At 44.7% G+C, this 9,960-nt stretch overlaps 1 non-coding gene across 1 annotated transcript; it reads right to left on the reverse strand.

The window, feature by feature from the left end:
* Positions 1-8,812: 8,812 nt before the first annotated feature.
* Positions 8,813-8,894, reverse strand: trnal-uaa (transfer RNA leucine (anticodon UAA)). Its single transcript has one exon. It is a non-coding gene; the product is annotated as a tRNA-Leu (tRNA).
* Positions 8,895-9,960: the final 1,066 nt, after the last annotated feature.

The following is a 9,960-nucleotide window of genomic DNA, read 5'->3' on the forward strand; positions in this document are numbered from 1 at the left end:
GTGCTGCGGTCTGTAAGTAGCTTTTAAAAGTAAACGCGCTAGAATGAACCGAGAAAATCGAATTTTTCCTGTTGTGGTAAACCGGATCTGTCAGAGTGCTCCTGCTTTTCCTGGCGATGGTTCCTGTGAATTGCAGTGTGGAACCGGGCAGCATTGCTCGGCATCTCGGAAGCTTTCCCCTCTGCTCCTTCCCATTTCTTATTGAAATATTGGGTACAGCACAAGAATGGGTTTGTTTTGTTCGAAAAGTGAGAGACTGCTCCCGTCAGGAACCTGAAATAATTACAGAAGCCGCTGGAAACACTGAACAGTTCCAACAGCTTCTGTAGTGGTGGGGAGGGAGGATTAATGTGTCAAATCTACACAAAGATAAAATAAACTCCAGCCACAAAACAGAGTTCCTAAGTTTTACAAACATCCGCATAACATTTTTCTGAGCCATCAATTCCCCTTAAACCCTTCCAATGCAGAATAGCATCTTTCTGATTCTCACTTTGAGAGATGTCCCTCAGTGAGCTCCTCCATCATTCTTTCCATTTCACTGGGGACCCACTATCCACAGTCTCCAATCAAATGACCTGAACTCAGACACACAGAGATCTTAAAGAGTGACACAATGCAGATAGGAAGTTGATTTCATTTCTGTTTCTGAGTCCAATCTTCACTCAGTGAGACAGAGTCAGGTATTCAAGGCTCCAACAAGAGCTGGATTCTGCTTCTGGTGATTGTCTTCATTCAGTGAGAAGGAGGGCCGTGGGCCTGAAGGAGCTCATCATTGTGCTTCGGGTTGTCTGCTCAGTCTGCAGCATTGCAGGCCGTGGGAGCAGGGCAGTGGGAAAGGTACCTCGTGTGGACTGCAATAGAACTTTCAACACATTGTTCCAGACCAGTAACAGAACTCCAGGAATTCTGAATGAGGATCGGAAAAATGTATTGATTGAAGGAGGAGGATCAGGAAAACAGGATAAAGCTGATGAGATCAGCAGGATTTCTCAGTCTAACTCTGTGCCATACTTTATTTTCTGCTTCATAAATCTACAATCCGGAGTTCAACCCACTCAGAGCAATATAAGCTCAGAAACAAATCATTCAGTCCAACACATCCATGCTGAACTGGTATCCGATGTAAATCTCATCCTATTTGTCAGAATTTGGCCCAAGTTCCTCTGAACCCTTTTTAATTCCTGCACCCACCCAGATACCTTTTAAATGTTGTAATTGTACCAGCCTCCACTACTTCCTCTGGCAGCTCATGCACACAGTTCCCTCTGCGTGAAAAAATGTTCCCCTTAGGTCCCTTTTATGTTTCCCCTCTCAACTTTAGCATATGCCATCTGCTTCTGGACTCCCCCACCACAGGGAAATCACTTTGCCTTTTTACCCTATTGAGGCCCTTCATGATTTTGTGAACCTCTATAAGGTTACCCCACAGCCACTGACGCTCTCGGGATAATAACATCACCCTATACAGTCTTAACCTCCAGCACAAACCCTCCAACCTTGGCAACATCCTTGTAAATCTTTTCTGAACCCTTTAAAGTTTCACAATACCCTTCTTATCGGAGGGAGTCCAGAATTGCACTATATACCAAAAGTGGCCGAACCAATACTGCAACATGACCTCCCAACTCATTAACACAATTAACTGAGCAATAAAGACAAAAATGACAAACGCTTTCTTCACTATCCTATCGAAATGTTAGACCACTTTCAACGATCTATGAAGCTGTACTCCAGATCTATTTGTTTACCAACATCCCTAGTACCTTGTCCATTCAGTGTAAATGTCCTGCTCTCTTTTGCCTTAACAAAATGCAGCACCTCACATTTATCTAAATTAATCTCAATCTGCCATCCCTCGGTCCATTGGCCCATCTGATCAAGATCCCGTTGTCCTCTGAGGTAACCATCTTCACTGTCCTCCACACCTCCAATTTTACTGTCACCTGCAAACTTACTAACCATTCGTCCTATGGTCAGATCCAAATCATTTATATAAATGACAAAACAACAGTGGACCCAGCACCGATCCTTGGGGCACACCGCTGGTCACAGGCCTCCAGTATGAAAAGCAAGCCTCCCCCACCACCCTCTGTCTTCTACCTTCGAGCCAGTTCTCTACCCAAATTGTAATTCTACTGCCCCAACATACAAGTTTGACAATATGACACCAGTCTCAAAAGTACAACAAGATTCTATTCCTGATGACAGGCGAGTCTGTTCCCCCCCGGTGCTGTTTACACTTGGAATATACCTGGAGCAGAGCAACACAAACCCAACTGGAGAGGGTGTCTCTGTATAAGGAGAGTCAGTGTGAAGTTAACATTCAACAAATGTGATGAAATAAAATCAAAGATGAATGAAGGTAAGGCCCTCCAATCTGTTTCACAATTTATTACAGAAGAGGGCTGGATAAAAACTGAAGCTATTGTAATAAATGGCTCAAGCTCACCATGGAGAATTAATGTGCTCAGACTGAAAAATGCAGAGTCATCATAAATTACTGCAACATGCAAACAGCAAAATTAAAATCCAATTTGCTTTTTCACTGCAAGGATGAATATTTTAATCATATTGTTCTCTATATATGAACGATACAGACGGTCATTTATTATCGAGAAATAAAAGACAATCAATATTTTCTTTGACATCGAACTTGGATTTGGAGAAGATACTGTGGATGATACCAGCCAACAGGATTGTTTGTACAGACAGGCGCATAATAATGTCACCAGGAAATAGCAGAAGGTTGTGGAGGGAAATGAACAGACTGAAGCCCGCGTGATTGGAGTTTGGTATAAAAGGCTAAAGAGAGACAAACCCGACCAAACTACAGAGTATGAAATGTGAACATGGATAGAGTTACCTTGGTGTTCATGTGCACAGGTCTTTTACTGTGACAAGATCTGCTGAAGGGGGAAATAGAAAACATGTGGAATCTTAAGCATCACAAATGACCCATTGAGTAAGGAGAAAGAAAATACATCAAGGGAAATCCCTGATGTTCCTGGGGATCTGAAATCTAACCTCAGCAGGTCAGGCAGCATCTGTGAGAAGGGAACCAGAACCCATATCTCCCACAGCAGTCTGCAAGGCACCAAGGGAGCTCCCTGATCTGATTGGCTCTGTGCTAATTAACACTGCACACAGATATTAATCCAGTGGGTCAGCTTCTTAGTTAAACAGTGAGTTCCTGAGAGTGACGAGGCAGACCCTTGTATGTTGTTCACACCGACATGGTCAGTGAAATGGTATCCTGTCCGTCCCATTGCAAACCCAGCTTCAGCTCTGACCATATTTCCTGAAACCCAGCATGGGGAGGAAACACTGCCTCCTGATCTTAGGTTCTTCGCTGTAGGAAAAGGGGTCACTTCCTGTGATCTCCCTCTGACAACTCCATTGCTTTTAGTTTCTCTCACTTGATTAGCTTTCTATTCCTTCTGGTTTCGTGGTCTAGTCACACTTACCAAAGCTGAGGCTCCTGCTAAATGGTAGAATCGGGCTAGGGCATCAGTAAGTGGAAGAATTAGTACAGGGGTATGAGTAAATGGGAGATTTGGTGGGAATCAATAAATGGGAGATTCAGTGCAGAGCGCCATTACATTGGAAAACTGCTGTGAGTGTCAATATATGAGAGAATTGAAGCAGAGCATGTCTAAATTGGGGAATGTGGCAGAAAACCAATAAGAAGAATTGTTGTTGCAAGCATCAGTTAACTGGACATTCAGTTCAGTGCACCATCAAATGAAAAAAATGCAGGTTGCCAATAATTGGAGAATTCATTCAGGTGCCATTAAATCCGAAGTGGGAGAAAGGGGGCCGGATAACACTCAATGGGAGATTTGGTGCACTTCCAGGATTTGTGCAGGATAGGGAAACGGGGGAAATAGCCATAAATAGAGTCATACAATCATAGAGATTTACAACACAGAAAAAGATCTTTCGGTCTAACTTGTCAATGCCACAATTTAAGAATTCTGGCAGCACTCCACTGTGTTGAACCATTGCAAGGAACAACGTAACGGGAGAATTGGGCAAGGTCTTATCAAAATGTAATTGTACCAGCCTCCACTACTTCCTCTGGCAGCTAATGCACACAGTGCCCTCTGCATGAAAAATGTTCCTCTTAGGTCCCTTTTATGTTTTCCCTCTCAACGTTAACATGTACCATCTGCTTCAGGACTCCCCCACCACAGGGAAATCACCTTGCCTTTTTACCCTATTGAGGACCTTCATGGAAGAATTGGTGCAGTGTAACACTAAATGGGAGAATTCGGGCAGGACAATACTTGATGGGAGATTTAGAGTAGGGCACCCAAAAAGCATTCGACGTTCTCAGTCAATATGGTGATTGTGCAAGGCAGCACTGTGAGGAGAACTGGTTCAGGACTTCAGTAATTGGGGAAAGTGGTGCTCAGCAACACGGAATTGGAGAATTGGTGTGGGGTATCAGTAAATGAGAGACCTGGTGCAGGGTGCTGATAACTTCGAGAATTGGAGCAAATGGGAGAACACGGGCAGTGAATCAGTAAATAGGACAAATGTTGCAAAGGATTAATGGTCTAGAATCAATGCAGTGCACCACGAAATGAGGGAATTGGTGCTGTTCACCACTAAAGGGAAGATATGTGTAGGATCAGTAATTAGGAGATTTGATGCAGGGATCGCCAAGATTAGAGAATTCTGGCAGCTGGTTACTAAATGAGAGAATTGTTGCAGAGAAATACTGAATGGGAGACTTGGTGCACAGTGGAGCTAAATTAGAGAGTGGGTGCATGGCAACAGTAAATGGGAGAATTAGAGTTGCGCACCCTTAAATGGTAGAATCGGGCTCGGGCATCAGTAAATGGAAGAATTAGTACAGGGATATGAGTAAATGGGAGATTTGGGGGAAACAATAAATGGGAGATTGGTGCACAGTGCCATTACATTGGAAAAGTGGTGTGAATGTCAATATATTAGAAAATTCAAGCAAAGCATTTTGAAATTGCGGAATAGGGTCCAGGGAATCAATAAAAAGAAGAAATGTTGCAAGCATCGGTAAATTGGAGATTCAGTTCAGTGCATCACTAAATGATAAAAAAAAATCAGCAGGTCACCCGTACGTGGAAGGTGTGTATCAGGGAACAGGTAAATGGAAGGAATTGATGTAGGACAACAGTAATTGGAGAATTCATGCAGGTGCCATTAAATTCTAAGTGGGAGGACTGGGGCAGGATAACCTCAATGGGTGAATTGGTGCAATTCCCGAATTAGTACAGGATTGGTAAATGGGAGAATTGGTGCAGGGAAGCGGAGCAGTAATTACAGCCTCAGAGATGTACAGCACGGAAGCAGACCCTTCGATCCAACTTGTCCACAGCTAATTCTAAGAATCCTGGCAGCTCTCCACGAAATTGGAGAATCATTGGAAGGAACTACAAAATGGAAACAATTGGGAAAGGACTTATCGAAATGTGAGAATTTGCAACAGGGCATCAGATACTGGGTGAATTAGTGCAGTTCAGCACTAAATGGGTGAGTTATGCTGTGTTGCACTAAATGGGAGAATTGGGGCAGGACAATATCTTTTGGGAGACTTAGTATACGGAACCCCGAAATTGGGCGAGGGCATCAGTCAGCATGGGGATTGGAGTGAGGCAACACTGAGTGGGCTTCAGTAATTGAGGGGAATGGTGCTAACCAACACTGAATTGGAGAATTGGTGCGGGCCATCTGTAAATGAGAGACCTGGAGCACAGTGGAGCTAAATTAGAGAATTGGTGCATGGCAACAGTAAATGGGAGAATTAGAGTAGCGCACCCTTAAATGGTAGAATCGGGCTCGGGCATCAGTTGCTGTGGTGAAACGGTGGGCAATCACGGTGTGAAACGTTGTTCTAGCTCTCTGGTTTCCTTCATTCCTGTCCTGGTCAGGGAGGCTGGGGATTGGTCCTCTCCATCAGATGGAGGGACCAGCGCATTGTTGACCCAATTTAATCAAGAATGGAATTGGTCATCTTCACTTCTCATGGTTCATTTTTGTTATGTTTTGTTGTATGTTACTTGAGCACTTTCTGGGACTTGACAATGCATTAAAGCTCCAGTATGTTTAGAAGCACGGTTTGGAATTGTCTTGCTGCAGTACATGACATAGACGAATCACACTCCCTCAAAGACAGCATGTCAGTGTGTCTGGCAATGGTTCCACCTTTTCTGTTTTGCTTCTGTTCCACGCGAAGAGCTGTCAGTTTTTGGATTCGCTGGAGTGCTGAGGGGGTAACACAATTTGTGTGATATTTTTCTTCAGGCCAAACTCCACCCGCCAGGAAAAATAGCCAAACGCTCTAATTGAGTAACAAACAGCACGCGTTTTTAGCAAATGGTCTGTTCAAGCTGGTGTCAGCTTCTGGAGCATCTCAGAGTTGCCAAGCACGGAAACAGACCCTGCTATCTAACTTCCCACTGCTAAACAGATAACCGAAATTAATCTTACCAATATTTGCCAAAATTTGTCCCTTATCTCTCCGAACCCTTTCAGATGCCTTTGAAATGTTGTGAGCGCATCAGTCTCTGACACTAAATATGGCAATTCATTCAGGACACACGGAAATGTCTGTGTTCAAAACAAGTGTCCCTCACATCCCCTTTAAATATTACTGTTCTCACAATAAACCAATGTTATCTCGCTTTGAACTCATGTGCCTTGTGAAAAATTACTCCCTGACTCTTTTCTCTGTCCGTCTGCCTCATGTCTTTATAAAATTCTGTAAGGCCATTCCTCAGCCCTGAAGCTCCAGGGAAAACTGTCGAAGCCAATTCAGCTTCGTGCTTTTGTCCAAACAGTGCAAACCTTGCAAACCCTTTCAAATACTTTCGAAATTGCACCACGTTCGTTCCTGAACGCGCGATCTGTTCGTGCCTGAAGTGAAGCGACGCTGAAACACGAGTAATGAGAATTTTGATAGTCACGTCCTGTAAGACAGCGTGGCCGTGTGATCTACGACTTTGGATTTACGTTTCAATCTCTATCGAGTCGCAGGTTCGAATCCCACCCCTACCAGGGTCACTGCTGTTTTGATGCAGGCACATGAACGTTGAAGGCCCTGTACCTTTTAGTTGTTGTGTTTGCAGCTGCCCAGGCCTCTGATCCAGACTGACTCTGAAAACAGTGTGAGTCCTTGCAGTCGGACCCTCCTCAACCTCTCTGCTTTCGGATATCTGCATGGCCAGTTTCTGTGTCTCAAATAGTCAGCTCATTTGTCTGGAAGTTTGGTGGTTAGAGCCCTCCCTTCGCACTGAGCCTCAATTATTTCAGTTCAAGCATTGAGACCAACCATGTCCCGAAACTGCAACCACGAGAACCCACCCGAGTCTGCAGCTGGATGTGGCCCCAATCTCTCCAAGGCCCCGCTGCCAACAGAAAGCGGCTACTGCAGCTTCAATCAGCGGCTTCCTGCTCAGCCCTGGGACACAGCACATGGAAAATCCTTCCCCAGGAACGGCTCTTCCCGTGTGAAAGGGACAACCATTCCACTTTAAATTGGACACGGCTTCAGAGGATTGTTCCTGTTCTTGGAACGTTTCATAAACAAAACTCCTGTCTCGCAAATAAGAAGTGGGAAAAGTTGTTGGCAGGAAGAATAGAGAGAGTGTTGACTGTGAGGACTCTGTCTCGTCAGCAGATGGGATTCCATCTTATGGGCAAGTGGAGACAGTTTTCACTCAGAAACCGAGGTGTGATCAAACACAGTCGGATCGACGTGTCCAAACCAACCCCTACACTGGGTTACAATACTGCAAGTGGGGCAGAGAGCTGGATTTCTTTAAAGGAGGGAAAGGGCCCAGCGTGAGGCTGGAACCTACGGCCCTGAGATTAAGCATCTCATGCTCTACCGACTAAAGTAGCTGGACCTGCCTCACGATTGATGAGTGTGTCATTTCATACTGAGCATATTTCACCCGGCATTGCAATTTACAAGGATCCAGTTCATTCCTCCCAATCACAAATGTCATCATTCACACTTTCCATTTCTCAGCTATTATTCCTTCAGAACATTATTATCTATTTAGCACTTGTCTCTGGATTTAAGACTCAATATAAAGATTTTCATATTTTTATCCTCATCTTTATGTCGCCTGGGAAATCAATCAATTGGGAAATTCCCTAAGGAAACCCAATCATTCCTGTTTGGAGTGTAAGGAATCCGATCTGCTGACGAGACAGAGTCCTCACAGTCAACACTTTCTCTATTCTTCCTGCCAACAACTTTTCCCACTTCTTATTTGCGAGACAGGAGTTTTGTTTATGAAACGTTCCAAGAACAGGAACAATCCTCGGAAGTCGTGTCTAATTTAAAGTGGAATTGTTGTCCCTTTCACACGGGAAGAGCCGTTCCTGGGGAAGGATTTTCCATGTGCTGTGTCCCAGGGCTGAGCAGGAAGCCGCTGATTGAAGCTGCAGTAGCCGCTTTCTGTTGGCAGCGGGGCCTTGGAGAGATTGGGGCCACATCCAGCTGCAGACTCGGGTGGGTTCTCGTGGTTGCAGTGTCTGGACATGGTTGGTCTCAATGCTTGAACTGAAGTAATTGAGGTTCATTGCTAAGGGCTTGCTCGAACCACCAAACTTCCAGCCAAATGCAGTGACTATTTGAGACACAGAAACTGGCCACGCATATATCCGAAAGCAGAGGGGTTGAGGAGGGCCCGACAGCAGGGCTCACACTGTTTTCAGACTCAGACGGAATGAGTTGACCTGAGCAGCGGCAAATACAACAACGAAAACGCAGAGTTACGGTTCTGTTCAACTGCCTGCAGCAGAACAACCGACATTTTGATAGCGGTGGGATTCGAACCCACGACTCGATAGAGACTGGAGCTTAAATCCAGCGCCTTAGACCACTCGGCCACGCTACCACAGCGGAGGGAAGCGCCAAAATTTCATTACTAGCGTTTCAGCATCGCTTCACATCAGGCACTGACAGATTGCGCATTCAGTAACGAACGTGGAACAATTTCGAATTTATTTGAAAGGGTTTGCAAGGTTTGCACTGTTTGGACAATAGCACGAAGCTGAATTGGCTTCGACAGTTTTCCCTGGAGCTTCAGGGCTGAGGAATGGCCTTACAGAATTTTATAAAGTCATGAGGTAGACGGACAGAGAAAAGAGTCAGGGAGTAATTTTTCACAAGGCACATGAGTTCAAAGCGAGGTAACATTGGTTTATTGTGAGAACAGTAATATTTAAAGGGGATGTGAGGGACACTTGTTTTGAACACAGACATTTCCGTGTGTCCAGAATGAATTGCCATATTTAGTGTCAGAGACTGGTGCGCTCACAACATTTCAAAGGCAGCTGAAAGGGTTCGGAGAGATAAGGGACAAATTTTGGCAAATATTGGTAAGATTAATTTCGGTTATCTGTTTAGCAGTGGGAAGTTAGATAGCAGGGTCTGTTTCCGTGTTTGGCAACTCTGAGATGCTCCAGAAACTGACACCAGCTTGAATAGGCCATTTGATAAAAAAAAACGCGTGCTGTTTGTTATTCAGTGCATTTGGCGATTTTTCCTGGAGGGTGGAGTTTGGCCTGAAGAAAAATACCACACAAATTGTGTTACCCCCTCAGCACTCGAGCGAATCCAAAAACTGACAGCTCTTCGCGTGGAACAGAAAAGGCGGAACCATTGCCAGACACACTGGCATGCTGACTTTGAGGGAGTGCGATTCGTCTATGTCATGTACTGCTCACACAAATGGTAGCGAGACAATTCCAAACCGTGCTTCCAAACATACTGCAGCTTTAATGCATTGTCAAGTCCCAGAAAGTGCTCAAGTAACATACAACAATGCAGAACAACAATGAACCATGAGAAGTGAAGATGACCAATTCCATTCTTGATTAAATTGGGTCAACAATGCGCTGGTCCCTCCATCTGATGGAGAGGACCAATCCCCAGCCTCCCTGACCAGGACAGGAATGAAG

The sequence above is a fragment of the Chiloscyllium punctatum genome, chromosome 13 (assembly GCF_047496795.1).
Source record: "Chiloscyllium punctatum isolate Juve2018m chromosome 13, sChiPun1.3, whole genome shotgun sequence".
Taxonomy (NCBI): Eukaryota; Metazoa; Chordata; class Chondrichthyes; order Orectolobiformes; family Hemiscylliidae; genus Chiloscyllium; species Chiloscyllium punctatum.